Source organism: Bufo bufo, chromosome 1 (genome assembly GCF_905171765.1).
Source record: "Bufo bufo chromosome 1, aBufBuf1.1, whole genome shotgun sequence".
In the NCBI taxonomy this organism is placed as follows: Eukaryota; Metazoa; Chordata; class Amphibia; order Anura; family Bufonidae; genus Bufo; species Bufo bufo.
In genome coordinates, this window is record NC_053389.1 from 347,190,130 (window position 1) to 347,209,018 (window position 18,889).

An 18,889-nucleotide genomic window follows, 5' to 3' on the forward strand; every position below is an offset into this window, starting at 1 on the left:
AAGACAAAACTAAACTGGCAAAAAGCAATGAGCATTGGGCTTGACAAGGATTAAGGACAACCTGTCACCATAAAAATTTAGTATATTCTGCAGGCAGCAGGTTTTAGAGAAGATTGGTATATAGCTTAGTGGGAAAAGATTCAGTGTAACCTATTTCATTCATCTAAATTCCTACTCTTTCTGGGCTTTGAAGTCAAAAGATGATCCTATTGGTGATTGGCAGCTGGGTATGTAAAGTCATAGAGGGTCTTCTCGACTTCAAAGTCTAGAATGAGCAGGTAAATAAATACAATGCAAGTTATAATGAATCTTTTCCCACCAAAATATACATTAATCAGCTCATCAACTTCTGTTTCATAACATTCTGCATTTGACTCAGACACCACATTCAGCTTACAAGTTCCCCCTTAAAAGGGTTTTTCTGAGTTATTTTTTTTGTTCTTTGTATGATTCTAACTAGGCAAATGAAAGGACTTTGCAATTCACTTACTGCATCTCCAGTTTCTGGTTTCTCAGATTTCACTGAGGGTCACATGACCTCTGATGTCAGCTTCTCTCCCTGCTCTGATAATGTTTTGTGCACAAGCCTGATCTGACTGTACAGGAGACGTCACTGTCCTGGCCAGACACCCCTGCACTGCCTGCTGTGTGCTCTCTCCCTGGATTCTTGAGGAAAAACATAAACCCCTTCAGCTGCACAGACTCAGGGCTAAAGGCTTTACTGAGTAGCTGCAGGCAGTGAGAAGACAACTGCTGGGCACAGGAGTTGATAGAGGAGTTCTGCAAAGTATTGCACAAGAACAGGTAAGTGGAAGATCCTGTGTGTATAAGCAGTGTCACTGTACAGCTGGGACTTATAGTCTTACAAATACAACAAGCTGCTGAGTCTCCTACCAGACAGACATGTCACTCAAGGCAGCACTTGTATTCACTCCATTTACAGAGAAGGAGAGGGGCAGAGATTGTTGTCATTGCAGGTAAACAAAGGGCCAGAAGAGAACCAGGGAAATTACAAAATAAAGATTTTTATATATTGCTTACCATCAGATTTACAGTGCTATATAACATTTTTTGCACTATAAGACGCACCTAGGTTTTTGAGGAGGAAAATAAGAAAAAAAAATTTGAACCAAAAGGTGTGCTTTTGGTGGGTTTTGAACCAATTGTGGTCTGTGGATGACACTATTATGGGGGATCTGTGGAAGACACTGTTATGGAGGGGATATGTGGATGGCAGTGTTATGGGGGGGAATCTGTGGATGACACTGTTATGGGGGGGGGATCTGTGGATGGCACTTATGGGGGGGGGGATCTGTGGATGGCACTGTTATGGGGAGGGATCTGTGGATGGCACTGTTATGGGGGGGGGGATCTGTGGATGACACTGTCATGGGGAGGGGGATCTGTGGATGGCACTGTTATGGGGGCATCTGTGGATGACACTGCTATATATGTGTCATCCACAGATCCCCCCCCCCCCATAACAGTGTCCCCAATACACAGGGCCTGCTCACAGCAGTTTTCATATCTAAAGTGTAATCATCCTTAACCTCTTGGTAATGTTAGTTAAAGTAAGCGCTATGCCGTGTACTAGTACTTACTATCAAACTCCCATAGCATGCAGGGCAGCCAGCAGCGTAACATCATTCACGTCATGTGCCTGCTCCGCCTGCTTCATTAATAAAGTGGGAGGAGCAGGCGCGTGACATGAATGAGTGGCTTTACGCTGCTGGCCGCCCTGCATGCTACGGAAGTTTGATAGTAAGTACTAGTACACGGGATAGCGCTACTTTAACAAACGTTACCAAGAGGTTAAGGATGATTACAGTTTAGATATGAAGACTTCTGTGAGCGGCGGGGCATGGTGAAAGAGTACAGTAACTGCATCGGGCCCCGCCGCGATTCCAACAGCAGTTGCCGGCCTCCAGCCCCTCCTGCCACCCTGCTGATACATCGCCGCGCTGTGCAGCATCGCAGCCGGCGATGTATCAGTTGTTGTTAGCATAGTAAAAAACGGCAGCATTCACCCCATAAGACGCACTGCAATTTTCCCCCCATTTTTGTGCGTCTTATGGGGCGAAAAATACGGTATTTATTTTCAGAACTCGGACCACCCCTTTAAGATGCTGAGCGATCTGTAGATAGGTCAGGTTATTATAATTAGTGTAAATGACTACTGAATGACAAGTGCCATCAAAAAAGTTGTCTCCATTTCTCAAGAGTCAATTTAACAGCAAGGGGTTCTCTGTCTCCAATGGAGTAATTGCACTCTGCAGGGGAGAAAGACTGAGAAAAAGCTACAAGCGACCATCTTACTGGAAGGTCATTCCATGACAAGTGGACCAACCTAGAAATCCGACCCTCTCCAAATTGAATACAATTTTGCACAGATGTTCCCTAGGGTCCTAAATGAAATCTTACACATTTTTCATCTGGACCTCTGTTGGTTCCAGAGTTTCAGGCAGCTGATGATGGACCAGCTGTAATGTGATGCTTGCTGCATAACCCAAAGTGGCAACTTTGTCAAGGTACAGTATATTAAGTAGTTAAGATAGGAGGATGAAATGTTGCACGTTAGTAAAACTACTTAGTCTAAGTCTTCTTGCAAAGTTTGGTGTCTTAAGAAGGCTTGACTCAAATTGTTACATGCCATCAAGGGCCTACTTTGACTGCCCACTGCTCCTGACATGCATGTCCGATCAGGCTGTAATTTTGCCAGGAGTTATGGCCCATGCAATATATCATACACAAGCTTTCCAAACAACTTAAAGACAAGATATGATTAGACAAAGAAATTACATTTCATATTTTGCCAATTTTTGCTACTATTGGGGTGGAAATATCTCAAATGTGTAATTTTTTCTCATCTAAAAGAGCATTCTTTTTGACACAAAATTCACCCTGTTTTATCTATGTTGACCAGAACTAAGCTAAAAAATTGTCTGACGGGCTGTTGAGCCAGAAAGATAAGATTATATAGTGCTGCTGAGCTGGTTATCCTAATATAACTTTCAGATATGTTTCCATACACATATTCTAATTAATTGTGGGTTGCCATTTTAAATTGGATTTAATTTAAATTTAATTTAAATTGGTTCCAACCTATGGCCTATATTGCTTCAAGGTACTTGAATAAATTACCTACAAGCTACACATTTTAAGCTGTGTCCTGATGCAATTTAATATGCATTGAACCACAATAACCATTTGGTAATTTCCAATTGTGGTGACAATTTAAGATAACACAGGTTCCATACCACTTTTGCAGCATACATCCAGCAAATATACGCTGCTTTCCTTCTATACCCCTGCTTCTGGCTAGAAATGCACATTCGCAATGCTGTCAAAATAATAACTTCTTCCTCATAGAAGTTAGACAGCATTTTGCAAAAGACTGCTGTGCTTGCCTTCACCCAACAAGTATGGCAGTAGATACCTTGGTTAAAGCCATTTCTGCATAGCCAGTATATATGTGTATACAATGGCCTGATTTCACATTTGTTAACAGCTTGTCCCCAAAATGCCTGGGTGTAAAAGCCCCAAAAGGTGACACTTTTGATGGTCAGTTGAGAAGCATCTTGTGAGACTACAGGAACATGTTCAGACATGTCGTGCTATTGTCTCCCCCAAAGATACAATGTTTGCCTGGTCAGGCAAGCCCTGTCCTGTTCTGCTGATGGCTTACACAGATAGATATGCAATTTCCCTCTATGTTCTCTTGCAGTTCTACTGATATTCTCTATTTAGCATTGTGTTCTTAAATAATTTGTAAACCCTTACGAGTCTTTCTAAATTGAATTCACTTTATTACAGATAGCTATGAATGTTCATTTATTACACTATGGAGGATAGCAGTGAATTGGGTCCTTGCAGTACTGGGCTGTTTGATGGTTCTAAGTGCCGTAAGCAGTCTGGATTTTATTTTGGCAAAAGTAGCTTGAAACTAATCAAGGATTTTTCTTTGAAAGATTAAAGGGCTTCTGTCACCCCATTAAACCTTTTTTTTTTTTTTCTTTACTAATAATCCCTACACTGCGATCTCATCATACATAAGCTAATTAATGATTTTCGTTCAGTAGAATTTGTTAAAAATCGATTTTGGAAATATGTAAATTACCTTGCTACCAGCAAGTAGGGCGGCTACTTGCTGGTAGCAGCCGCATCCTCCGATGGTAATGACGCCCCCTCTGCTTGTTGATTGACAGGGCCAGCGGACAGGATCTTTCTCTGCTGGCCCTGCCTGTTTTGATTCAATATCTGGCGCCTGCGCCGCGGCCGTACCTCTCTTCAATCTGCGCAGGCGCACTGAGAGGCGGCCACTCACTCCTCAATGCGCCTGCGCCGGGTGTAGATGTGACGTCATCGGCGCAGGCGCATTGAGGATGGAGCGTCTTATTCCTCTCCTCTCCTCCCCCTCCCTGACGGCCAAGCGAAGTCTCGCGCAGACGCAGTACCCACTGAGGGCTGCGCCAGTGCGATCTGCTGGAGACTGAGGGCAGGAGCTTCATCGTTGTCACTGGGCATGCGCCGAGCCCAGTGACGTCCGATGCTCGCTCTTCCCTCAGTCACCAGCAAATCACACTGGCGCAGCCCACAGTGGGTACTGCGTCTGCGCGAGACTTCGCTCAACCGTCAGGGAGGGGGAGGAGAGGGATGAGATGCTGTGGGCGGTTAGGGATTCTGGAGGAAGGCGTTTTGGGCACTGTAAGAGGGGCGTTACTGGGCACACAAAGGGGAACATAACGCCCCTCTGGGCACCTTCAGGGTTAATTTGCATAATTATAAAAGTAGTTTTTCTGCAAAACTACTGGACGGATTACAATATAGAACAGCACAGCCGATTCAAGGTAAGCTGTGGAGCATGACTGGTTTAAAATCCGAATTGGTGTTATGAGAGGTGACAGAATCCCTTTAATAAAAAGGCGCTCTGGACTGCATAGTTTCGGTGTAGAATCAAATATATGCACCTTTCATGAAGCATTCATTTTGACCAAATTTGACTTTCTTCAGAAAAAATGCTGCAATCCATTTGAAAAGCAGAATCACAGTAATGCCAGAGGCCTGAAATTGGGTTCTAAAAATTCTGTGAGTTTCGGCCAAAATGGTGCGTTACTGTTGGCTCATCAGGAACTCATTCAGTCTGTCTGCACAATCCATCAACATGTTAAAAACTTATGCTTTTGGCCACTACACTTCCAGATGACTACAAAATGCTTTTAAGTAAAATGGTCTGTGATATTAAATTAAAAGTTTGCATGCTGCAACGATTTGAAAAGTGCCCTGGAAGGACTGCTGTGGAAGAATATCTTGCCGATTATTTTAAAGGGAACCTGTCACCAGTTTTATGGTGTCCTAACTAAGGGCAACATAAATAAGTGACTGATTCTCTTAGCACAATGCTGGGTCACTTTCTTTAATTGACCCAGTCAATCTGCCAACATCTTGTATTGATAAGCTCCAGCTGATAATGATGAGTCCTGAATATTCATGAGCTCCTGACTCTCCCCGCCTACCTGCTGCTGATTGACAGTTATTTTCCATATGAATCAGCAGCAGGTGGGCAGGGGAGTGGCTATAGCTCTGAATTATAAAAACGCTGGACTCCATGACATCACGCTGGACTCAAATCAGCTCATTAGCATGCGGCATGAGGCATCTTTGTGTGTATATTATGAGGTAACCATCTGTCACACCAGTAAGTGAATACATCTAAGACACTTTTTAGTAGTTAATGATTATAATCTAACTAATTATATACAATCAAATATCCACATGACGGGTTCCCTTTAAGGAAAGTGACCCTGATGATACGGTTTTATTTTAGTGGATTCACACAGATCGGGATACCTTAGAAACCCAGCAGTTATCCTTAGAGTATTTCACCTCAGAACTAATTGACAACATTTGTAACTTGACCAGACACCATTTTATTTCTAAGTACCAAAGTGCTTATCTAAATGAGCTGAAACAAAATCTGGAAGAGTGACATGCAATTGTCCTGATGGACTTTGCCAAAAACTACTTTGTTGTCCAGGAGGCAGTGCAGGAGTTTCACTGGGAAAATAGCCAGGCAACACTTCATCCTTTCGTTGTTTACTGTTGCAAACCTAACTTCGGATGCTTCAGCATTTGCATAAAATCAGTGACTGCTTGCATCATGACATTATAGCTAACCATACATGTGTGAAAAAGCTGATTGGGCATCTGAAGGATGCACTAGCCATTTTAAAGCATATTCACTATTTTAGTGATGGATCTGCTGCCCAGTGCAAAAACTTCAAAAAATTTATTAATCTATGCATTCATAATAATGACTTTTGCACCACCGCTGAGTGGAACTTTTTTGGCACAAGCCATGGAAAAAATCACTTTGTGATGGAATTGGTAATTACTGCAAAACATTTGGATGCCAGGGCTAGTTTACAGTGTCCAGTCAATAACCAAATTTTGACACCAAAAGATCTGTATGACTGCTGCAGCAGAAATGTTCCTGGTGTTAAATTTTTCTTTGTCCCAAAGGAAGATGTTGATGCAAGAAGAAAGGTTTAGCAAGGGTCATACTGTTGCTGGGAAAAGGAAACACCATCAGTTCAAACCCACTGATGCAATAAATGAGGTTGCATCATTCAAAACACAAATATTAGTTGTAAGTGTTCTGGAACCTGAATGTCAATCTGTCCTCAAAGTATCCTGTCTTCAACCTGGTCAGTACATAGCTTGCTTATTTAACACACTGCCTGAAGAACGTATTTAAAAGAAAATAATAAAGTGTTAATATCTAGTTAAAAACGGGAAAAAACTGTATATTACTTTCGTGACTATCAGGCTCCAGACTCCAGTAATGTAGTATAGGAATTGATTGAACCCACTACATAACCTGTAGTCTGGACTAAATCCCTATCCTGCTGACACATTGGTGCCAATATTTGCTGGAGAGGGAATCCGGACACTGTTCTTATATTTGAACCCGTCTCAGGTGACACTTAGGACACGGCTCTTAGGCAGGGTGCAGATTAAGTGTCAGGCAGCGCAACAGCTGACCTGGCAGTGTGAATGCGGTCTGATACCGAGACCCAGTGCTGTATTGCATGTATGGGGAGGCAGGTGTAGGCAGCTGAGTGTGCGTCCACACTATCTATCAATACCTGGTGGATGCTTGATGCTGGATTGCTTAGGGCTTCCAGATTTTGATTCACTTGAAGCTGCTCTACATATCCATGCTAGGTAGGACTGCCTATCAATGCACCTGAGACGGGTTCAAATATAAGAACAGTGTCCGGATTCCCTCTCCAGCAAATATTGGCACCAATGTGTCAGCAGGATAGGGATTTAGTCCAGACTACAGGTTATGTAGTGGGTTCAATCAATTCCTATACTACATTACTGGAGTCTGGAGCCTGATAGTCATGAAAGTGATATACAGTTTTTTCCCATTTTAACTAGATATTAATAAAACACTTTATTATTTTCTTTTAAATACGTTCTTCAGGCAGTGTGTTAAATATTATATATATATATATATATATATATATATATATATATATATATATATATATATATATATATATATATATATATATATATAGCGAACGTACAAAATAGTACCCATACCGTGTGAGATAGTACATAGCTTGCACCTATGATAACTCCTGGTGGATTGGCAATATATGTGAAGTTTTAATTGACAAGCATGATGGTTTGATCAATTTCTTGCATCCCCATGGTCCTGCAAGGTCATATTACTGGCCTTCCCGCAGAGACACTTGCTGGGTCCCAGAAGAGCATGTCAATGTTTTCCTTGATGCACCCACAACATCATCTGGCAGGCAATAGGTCTTCTCACGAGATGTTTTGGTGAACAATGACAAGAAATTCTAAATTTTGTGCAATTTGAGAAAGATTGGAAGATGTCTTGTGAAATCTATATTTTTAGCAATTTTAGTATGCATGTTGTGTTTTTGCTTTCTTGTTTTTTTTTTATCTCAATAAAACTTGGACACCCATGGCTAGCATCTTCTCTGGTTGTTGGAAATTGCTCCTTGGCAATGGCAATAATTCTGTTGAACTGGCAGTAGCGGAGTGGTCCAATGCAAGATTGATGATAAATGTGCAAATTTAAAATGGCAACCCACAATTAATTAGAATATGTGTATAGAAATATATCTAAAAGTTATATTAGGATAACAAGCTTAGCAGCATTACATAATCCTATGTTTCTGGCTCACCAGCCTGTCAGACAGGAGGCCACCAAAAATGTCTTCTTGTAGTGAAGTTAATGCACACATGCAAAATAGGTACATTATTGTGAGCTTAGTTCTGGCCAACATAAGGCCGGGTCAAAGATGAAACAGGGTCACTTTTGTGGCAAAAAAAACATGCTCTTTTGGATGAGATTAATAATTTTAAAAAAAGTAAAAAAAGATTAATTTTTACATATTTGAGATATTTCCACCCCAATAGTAGCACAAATTGGCAAAAAATATGAAATGTAATTTTTGTCTATTCATATCTTGTCTTCAAGTTGGTTGGAAGGCTTGTGTATGTGACCTTAAGATATATCGCATGGGCCATAACTCCTGCCAAAATTACAGCCTGATCAGACATGCATGTCAGGAGCAGTGGGCAGTCAAAGTAGGCCCTTAACGGTCATTCGTCAATTTTTTGGCCTATTTTGATGGCATATAAAAATTGAGTCAAGCCTTCTTAAGGCACCATTGAGGAAAAAGGGGGTTCAGCGGCACTCCTTGTTAGAGGTTGGGAGGTGCTCAGTGGTAGGGGTACATGCAAATTTTTTTATCAAAAGACCACGGCACTCTGTAGATATTTTAGTTGCTTATTTTATTTCATATCTTTTGTATATATATATATATATATATATATATATATATATATATATATATATATATATATATATATATATATTTTTTTTTTTTTTCTTTTGTATATCCATCCAAAAGTAATAGCCACTGGCCAACGTTTCAGTCTAGTCTTAGACTTTGTTCACGGCCTATTATATAAGTAAGTACATAATTACATTAATATATATATACTGATCAAGCAAAGAGTTGTTACATACATATCATGATATCAGGTAGACAATGTATTATGAGTTATGACATTGCTATGGGGAGAAAGAGACGTCTGACATAAACGAGAATACATAATGGGAATACAAAATTAACCGGACCCATCCATGTTATCCACAAACTGATATCGGGCTTATAGCATGTAAATGACAATAGCAAACTGACAATAACGAAATGACAATAACAAGCTGACAAAAATGACGATGGCAAAAAGACTGTATTATCAACTAGAATATTCAGACAACAAGATAGTGATTGCAAGGTAGTAGCACCAATATAGTTAGCACAGGAGATGTTTACAGCGGTCCATTAGGCATTACTATTAGTATAATTGTAGGTAAGATACCCAGATTACTTTGTGTGGACACTGTCTTAGTGTAGCACAGTGTCCACACAAAGTAATCTGGGTATCTTACCTACAATTATACTAATAGTAATGCCTAATGGACCGCTGTAAACATCTCCTATGCTAACTATATTGGTGCCACTATTGTCCCTAACTCTGCCCCTCTCCACTGGAGTATGGCTAATGTTGTTCTACTACACCTATGGAATGACTATACATACTACCCTCTATCTAATATTATACCATTTGGATTCCACAGATATTGCATCTATACCCTGGCATCTCTACCTGGCAATCACTATCTTGTTGTCTGAATATTCTAGTTGATAATACAGTCTTTTTGCCATCGTCATTTTTGTCAGCTTGTTATTGTCATTTCGTTATTGTCAGTTTTCTATTGTCATTTACATGCTATAAGCCAAAATCCGTTTGTGGATAACATGGATGGGTCCGGTTAATTTTGTATTCCCATTATGTATTCTCGTTTATGTCAGACGTCTCTTTCTCCCCATAGCAATGTCATAACTCATAATACATTGTCTACTTGATATCAGGATATGTATGTAACAACTCTTTGCTTGATCAGTATATATATTAATGTAATTATGTACTTATTTATATAATAGGCCGTGAACAAGGTCTAAGACTAGACCGAAATGTTGGCCAGTGGCTATTACTTTTGGATGGATATACAAAAAAAAAAAATATATATATATTTATATACACACACACACACACACACACACACATACATATATACATACACACACACACAAAAGATATGAAATAAAATAAGCAACTAAAATATCTACAGAGTGCCGTGGTCTTTTGATAAAAAAATTCTTAAGGCACCAAACTCTGCAAGGAGACTTAGACTAAGTAGTTTTACTAACCTGCAAAATGTCAGCCTCCTAGCTTAACTACTTAATATAGTGTGCCTTAACAAAGTTGCCACTTTAGGTTACGTAGCTGTCATGGTCTTACCTTCTTGCTGTTCTCCTTCGTTTGACATGTGCTGGCGGCCATCTTGGTTTCTGGGTTTCTTGTAGCCTTCCACCCTGCGGCTCCTCCTTCCCACTGGGAGGAGCTGGATGCCTAGCTCATATATATAGGAGGTCTGTGGCTTCAGTTCCTTGCTTGGTCCTCCTGTGTTCACATGCTTCTAAGACTGCTTCTGGTTCCTGATCCTGGCTTCGTCTGACTACCCTGCTGGTTCCTGATCCTGGCTTCGTCTGACTACCCTGCTGGTTCCTGATCCTGGCTTCGTCTGACTACCCTGCTGGTTCCTGATCCTGGCTTCGTCTGACTACCCTTCTGGTTCCTGATCTCTGGCCTCTCAAGACTCTGCTTCGGTTTCACCATTCGTTTGGACTTTTGCCTTACAGCTTTATTTTCAATAAAGCCTTCTTATTTTCACTTATCTCTTGTTGTACGTCTGGTTCATGGTTCCGTGACAGTAGCAAGCAGCGCATTACAGCTGGTCCATCATAAGCTGCCTGAAACTCTGGAACCAACAGAGGTCCAGATGAAAAATGTTGTAAGATTTCATTTAGGACCCTAGGGAACATCTGTGCAAAATTGTATTCAATTTGGAGAGGGTCGGATTTCTAGGTTGGTCCACTTGACATGGAATGACCCTAGAGCAGGGATTGCGAATCTTTTGTAGACCACATGCCCAAACTGCAACCCAAAATCCACTTAATTATAGCAAAGTGTCAACACAGCAATTTAACCTAAATACTACAGTCCAGTATAGTATGTCTTCCATGTACTTTATCATTTAGCTATAATAGCCTGCCTACATTTAGTGCGCCGTCTATGCTGTTCATAGTGCGCTCTGTGCTGATAAATGGCAGGAAAAGTCTAAGGCATATTGGTACACCATGGACTTTTTCCAGGGTCTGGGTGCCCACAGAGATGCCTCTGCCACCTATGCCATAGGTTCGCCACCACTGCCCTAGAGCAATTCTTCTGTGTAAGGAAAGCTCCGGCTCTCACGGAAGACACATCCACTTCAAGAAAACCCGCTTAGAGACATCTGGGCGATGAAGCATAGAATCTGACGAGAAGCCCTGCTTGAGAGTCCCTGGCATTCAACCCTTTGTGGATAAAGGCAGAGATGGGAAGAGTCAGATTGGAGATGTGAAGGGTGAATTGTTTGTAATAGCAGGCAAATTTCAGGAACTAATGAATAGTTTGCAAGCCGAAAAAACAGGGTCAGTCCATTACAGCCAGTAACTTTTTAGGACCCATCTTGATACCACGATGAGAAATTATGTAGCCCAGGAAAGGTAGTGAAGTGTTTTCAGAGACATTTTTTCAAATTTTGCAGAGAGCCTGTTCTCTCTCTCAAGATCTGGAGGACAATGCAAATATGTTTCTGGTGAGGTCAAGTAGGGTGAGAAGCTGAGGATTTCATCCAAATAAACTACCACACAGAAAAAGAGCAGATCACTAAGTATTGTTAACGAATTCTTGAAAGATCGCAGGCGCGTTACTGAGACCAAATGACATGATTAAATATTCATATCTAGATCAAATTATAGGAGCCTCGGCGATCCAGTATTAGGGTTGTTTCGGGTATCGAACTTTCGATACTTTTATGCCAGTATCGATTCAGTATCAGGATGTTAATTTTTTCAATACCACACTCTCCTCTTATGGCACTCGGCGTGCACGCAGATAGTGGAGGCGGCCGCCCTGAGCCCAATGAAGTAAGCGGGCTCTGAAGCTACCCGCACCACTGCCACCAATGAATGTGTCGCTGTTAACTAAAGCAGGACGGGGGAGGGAATACACTGCTGTGGCGTCTGAGCTAGTGAGCTCGGCGAATGGCAGCAGCCTCCTCCTCCTGAGTGTCCTCCCCAGAGTCAAGCAGCCAGCATAGCAGGTGCCTGGCCACTGTGCCACCAATGATAATTAACCTTTAATACAAATACAGGAGGCGGGTGCTGGCGGTATTTTTTTTGCGTGGTATTGAGTATTGCAATACCTTTTTAGGGTATCGAAATGGAATTAATTTTGGTATCGAAACAACCCTATCCAGTATAGTGAATAATCTGGCTCTACAATGCCCATCAATAAGAGTCCACAAATGAATGGCAAAGTATATATTTTTTCACACTGTAATTTTATTTAATCCACGGTTGTCTACAGTCAGAGAGACCCACCCTTCTTATTGAAAAATAAGAAACGGGAACTGCTGTTGAAGACTATTTCCACATGAGGCCCCGTTCCATATTTTAATATAATGGGAAGAAAGGGATGCAAATGAGCTCTTTACAAGATCTGCCTCTAATGCCACCAGAGATTTATAGGCCATAAATGCTCTTCTAAAATTCTGGGACAACATGTCCAGGGCAGTAGTTATAGGGGGAAGCGTCTGCTTTGGGGCCTGAACCCAGAAGGGGCCCCTCCAGGAGAAGGACTAAAATATTTTACTGTCAGGGCCCCCTCAACAGTATTATAAAATGACATTACATACAGTGACACTATGTGTCACATGACATACAGTACATACGTGTGGGAATCTGACAGCTCTACTGCTGGGCTTCGTCTGAGAGCATGATCTTGACTAGACACAGAAATGGGGATGGCATGGGAGTTGGTGGTTGAGAAGAAGTCGCTTTTGATGAAGGGGGGGGGTGGAAGCATTAAAAATTTGCTGTGGGGTCCAGTCATTTCTAGTTACACCACTGAACATGTCCTAAGTATTAGGTAAAGACAACGGGTAGACAAGGCCACATAATGAAGTAGTTCCTAGTACCAACTGGATGGGCTAGTCATTAGGATGATGTGGCGAAGGGTCTCAGCTTCTCTCTCATTGGAGTTATCCATGAAGTTGATGTAGGCTACAGGTAAGCCCTGAAGAGTCTATGGAGCTCAGGCAATTGGTACCGAAGCCAGACAGTGAGTGTGACAGGCAGAACTCCAATGTAGAATCTGTCTGAATTTCCAGTCTAGTACAGGACTGTGCAAAAGAAGCCAGGGCAGTCCCAGCAAAAGATGACTGGTTAATACAGGCAGGACCTAAAATTAGATCTTCTCTGCATAAATTATTCCAACATGAAGCTCCATCTGCACAGTGACATACTGCAATGGATTCTGGGAGTGCCATAGCAATGACAGATGTCACCATAAAGGACGTTTCCATGCGCACAGTGGGTATGCGGTATCAGAACACCAAGGCCAGAAACAGAAAGTTTCCTGCTAAACCAGAGTCCAGAAAGGCCTGAACGACGAACTGAATTGCACTTCAATATAAAGACACAGAAACAGTTAATTTTGGAGAGAGCTTGTCCTCGCCCAGGGTTGTTACTCCAATTAACCCAACCTTGAGAGGACAGACAAGCATGCAATGTCTTGGCTCAACAATATATGCACAAATACTATCAGCATTTAGGCCAAAGCTCCTGCTCAGATAATCGTGTCTTATCCGGTTGCATTGGTTCTGGCGCTGGAGATGCAGAAGTTGACAGCTGAAGTAGGTGCCTATTTAGGAATTCTCGCAATTTCTTGAAGTGCTTTCTGAAGCACAGATCAGTTTGAGTGGCCAGGGTAGATAAGACATCTACCGGCCAGTTTGTCTTTGAAGTGACCTAAAAGACCCTCCCAGAAATCAGTCACCAAGACCTCACTATTCCCAGATATTTCTGAGACAAGGGTTCTGAATGGCATACTGCCCAACTGTGAGCTTGCCTTGGTGGAGGAACAGAAGACAAAGACAGCTGAAGTGGTATGGCCTGGGTCCTCAGACCTTGCGAACAGCAGCTAGGCAATTCTGTGACAGGAGAGAGACCAAGAAGGCTAATTTGGCCCGATCGGTAGGAACTGGTGGCCCTTTAGCTATAAGTGGATGATGCATTGATTTCAGAAAGCATAGACATAGCTCAAGTTTCCCCTCATATGACGGGGGTTGCAGCAGTTGCATAGAGCTGCCAGCAGTGGCGATTGGCAGAGGAGACTGTGCAGACACTGCAGCTGGCGGTGGCGGGGCCAGAACGGAAATAGATAACGCAGATGGGTAGAGATATTATGCAGATACTGCAGGAGTTGCTTCTGGTAACTATGCTTTGTAGTCAGCTCCTTATGCACTTCAGACAGACCCAACTTTGGTGGGCCAGAGGGTTCCGTAGCCTGAGAAAGCATTATCGCAATGGGTTTGGAGCCACTGTGTCAACCATCAGATTTTACTATGGGCTAACCCTAAGACAATTATCCTGGCAGTCCCTTGGTATTTCCCCTGTTAACTACTGTACAGGGAACTGGACACTGCTGCATGGGAGACAGAGTAGTCTCTGTGTGATTGACAGAGACCCACAAGGGTCAGACACCAGTGCCAAGGTCGGCACTGGAGGAGTACATGCAAAACGGAAAACAGCAAAGGGCCAATACAGAGTTCTGGCACAGGTCTGGTAGAAGAGGAGTGTAAGGAACCCCAGTTAATAGGCAGAGGTTGATAAAAGGATAAATATAAACGCATCTTTGCAGAAACTAGCAAGCTAGACAACTATTACTCAGTTGCCCTCCCATAGAAGGAGAAGTACAGTGGGGCAAAAAAGTATTTAGTCAGCCACCAATTGTGCAAGTTCTTCCACTTAAGATGGGAGAGGCCTGTAATTTTCATCATAGGTACACTTCAACTATGAGAGACAGAATGGGGGGAAAGAATACAGGAAATCACATTGTAGGATTTCTAATGAATTAATTGGTAAATTCCTCAGTAAAATAAGTATTTGGTCACCTACAAACAAGCAAGATTTCTGACTCTTACAGAACTGTAACTTCTTCTTTAAGAAGCTCCTCTGGCCTCCACTCGTTACCTGTATTAATGGCACTTGTTTGAACTGGTTATCAGTATAAAAGACACCTGTCCACAACCTCAAACAGTCACACTCCAAACTCCACTATGGCCAAGACCAAAGAGCGGCCGAAGGACACCAGAAACAAAATTGTAGACCTGCACCAGGCTGGGAAGACTGAATCTGCAATAGGCAAGCAGCTTGGTGTGAAGAAATCAACTGCGGGAGCAATTATTAGAAAATGGAAGACATACAAGACCACTGATAATCTCCCTCAATCTGGGGCTTCACGCAAGATCTCACCCCATGGGGTCAAAATGATCCCAAGAACGGTGAGCAAAAATCCCAGAACCACACAGGGGGACCTAGTGAATGACCTGCAGAGAGCTGGGACCAAAGTAACAAAGGCTACCATCAGTAACACACTACGCCGCCAGCTACTCAAATCCTGCAGTGCCAGACGTGTCCCCCTGCTTAAGCCAGAACATGTCCGGGCCCGGCTGAAGTTTGCTAGAGAGCATTTGGATGATCCAGAAGAGAATTGGGAGAAAGTCATATGGTCAGATTAAACCAAAGTAGAACTTTTTGGTAAAAACTCAACTTGTCGTGTTTGGAGGAGAAAGAATGCAGAGTTGCATCCAAAGAACACCATACCTACTGTGAAGCATAGGGGTGGAAACATCATGCTTTTCGGGCTGTTTTTTCTGCAAAGGGACCAGGACGACTGATCCGTGTAAAGGAAAGAATGAATCGTGAGATTTTGAGTGAAAACCTCCTTCCATCAGCAAGGGCATTGAAGATGAAACATGGCTGGGTCTTTCAGCATGACAATGATCCCAAACACACCGCCCGGGCAACGAAGGAGTGGCTTCGTAAGAAGCATTTCAAGGTCCTGGAATGGCCTATCCAGTCTCCAGATCTCAACCCCATAGAAAACCTTTGGAGGGAGTTGAAAGTCTGTGTTGCCCAGCGACAGACCCAAAACATCACTGCTCTAAAAGAGATCTGCATGGAGGAATGGGTCACAATACCAGCAACAGTGTGTGAAAACCTTGTGAAGACTTACAGCAAACATTTGACCTCTGTCATTTCCACCATAATTTACAAATCTCACAAACGGAAAGCCAAAACACGAGTGTGAAAGTAGCCGAAGATGACAGCCCAAGCAAGGAGAGCACACTAATTAGAGAAGCATTAAATGTGTTCATAAACTGCTTTTCAGTAAGGTTCAGAAGAGAAAGAACACCATGTGCATTTGAAGCAGAGGCTCTGCAGAGAAGAAAAAACAACCCAGAAGAAGTGACCCTATTTTAGAAATTACACCTATCACAGAATTTACCAAGGAGTGAAGTGAGAATTTTGATCCCACAGGCGTTTTGGAAATTAATGCACAGTAGATGGTGCAAAGTGAAAATTGAAATTTTTACACAGGTATCCCGTTTCAGTGCCCAATATGTTGTGCCTTTTGTGTGCCAGTGTGAAAAGTCAGTCCACTTATTATTAGGCTACATTCACATAACTGTATTTTCGGGCTGTGTCCGGATTGCGGATTGCATGCAGATACATTAATTTCTACGGGGCCATAAAAAATGCGGACAGCACACATGTGATCCATGTGCTGTCCACATCTGTGCAGCTATGCAACAACTTAGAGAACATGTCCTATACGTAACCATTTCGCAGACATGATTAGACCTTTTTACAAAACACCACAGAATTTAGAGTATTTTAGTCTTCAATCACATCATTAATTACAATGCGCTCGTAAGGTCTTCAGATCCTGTCACTTTTTATCACATTTTGCTAAATGTAAACTAGACAAATGTAAAGGCTTTACCAAGCACTTACTTTATCTACAGTGGCTGCTTTCTCAGATTTCACTGAAGGTCACATGACCTGTGATGTCAGCTTCTCTCCCTGCTCCGATGAAGTTTCATGCACAAGCCTGAGAGAGCTGATCTGTGTCTGTGCACGAGACGTCACTGTGCTGGCCACGCCCCCGTGCACTGCCATATGCTGCTGTGTCTCCCTCTCCCTGGATTCTTCAGGAAACTTTAAAACCTTCAGCAGCACACACTCTGTGCTGGAGGCTTTACTGAGTAGCTGCAGGCATTGAAGAGACATAGGATCTTCCCTCTTCATCCTGCAGACACAGAGCTGACAGACTGGAGGAGTTCTGCAGAGCATTGCACAAGAACAGGTAGGGGGAAGATACGGTGTGTATCAGCAGTGTGATTGTACAGTTGGGACTTGTAGTCCTACACATGCTGCCGAGTCTCCCAGCAGTCAGACGTTTCCCTCAGGGCAGACTATTAATCACTCCCTTTGCAGAGCAGACGGAGGGGCATGAATATACATGAGGAAACTCCAGAGAATGTTGTTATTGCAGGTAAACATAGGGCCAGAAGAGAACCAGGGAAATGAGGAAATAGATTTTTTTTTGCCTAAAACTTGCTTACTTTAGATATATATTGCTGAATACCAGATTGACAATGCTATATATCTTTTCATAACTCGGATAACCCCTTTAAAGGGAACCTGTCACCGGGATTTTGGGTATAGAGCTGAGGACATGGGTTGCTAGATGGTCGCTAGCACATCCGCAATATCCAGTCCCCATAGCTCTGTGTGCTTTTATTGTGTATAAAAACCGATTTAATACATATGCAAATTCAGAGCTTGAAAATACGACTCTTTTCTGGTCACACAAGAAAGATAGGACTCTTATGTTTATTTGCATATGTATCAAATAGTGTTTTTTTTACACAATAAAAGCACACAGAGCTATGGGGACTGGGTATTGCGGATGTGCTAGTGGCGATCAAGCAACCCATATCCTCAGCTCTATACCCGAAATCCCGGTGACAGGTTCCCTTTAACCACTTCCCATCTGGGCCCTTTGCCCCCTTCCTGACCAGGCCAAATTTTGCAAAACGGACATATCTCACTTTATGTGGTAATAACTTTGGAACGCCTTTATTTATCCAAGTCATTCAGAGATTGTTTTCTCGTGACACATTGTACTTCATGATAGTCATAAATTTGAGTCAAAATATTTCACCTTTATTTATGAAAAAATCCCAAATTTACCCAAAAATAAAAAATAAAAAAATAAAATAAAAAATCGCAATTTTCTAAATTTCAATTTCTCTGCTTTTAAAACAGAAAGTGATACCTCATAAAATATTTATTATTTAACATTCCCCATATGTCTACTTTATGTTAGCATCATTTTGGAAATGTCATTTTATTTTTTTAGGACGTTAGAAGGCTTAGAGGTTTAGAAGCAATTCTTCAAATTTTTAAGAAAATTGCCAAAACCCACTTTATAAGGACCAGTTCAGGTCTGAAGTCACTTTGTGGGGCCTACATAGTGGATACCCCCATAAATGACCCCATTGTAGAAACTACACCCCTCAAGGTATTCAAAACCGATTTTACAAACTTTGTTAACCCTTTAGGCGTTCCACAAGAATTAAAGGAAAATGGAGATCAAATTTTTAAATTTCACTTTTTTGGCAGATTTTCCATTTTAATCAATTTTTTTCTCTAACACATCGATGGTTAACAGCCAAACAAAACTCAATATTTATTACCCAGATTCTGCGGTTTACAGAAACACCCCACATGTGGTCGTAAACTGCTGTATGGGCACA

The 18,889-nt window shown here is 42.0% G+C and overlaps 1 protein-coding gene and 1 long non-coding RNA gene across 2 annotated transcripts in view; both read right to left on the reverse strand.

Moving 5' to 3' along the window:
* The window catches only part of LOC121009531 (A disintegrin and metalloproteinase with thrombospondin motifs 2-like), a 775,073-nt gene that overhangs the window by 722,355 nt on the left and 33,829 nt on the right, over positions 1–18,889 (reverse strand). The window lies entirely within an intron of this gene.
* Positions 406–17,182, reverse strand: LOC121009539. Its single transcript, XR_005780774.1, has 3 exons — positions 17,054–17,182; positions 8,203–8,208; positions 406–456 (listed from the first exon to the last, which is right to left on the reverse strand). It is a non-coding gene; the product is annotated as an uncharacterized LOC121009539 (long non-coding RNA).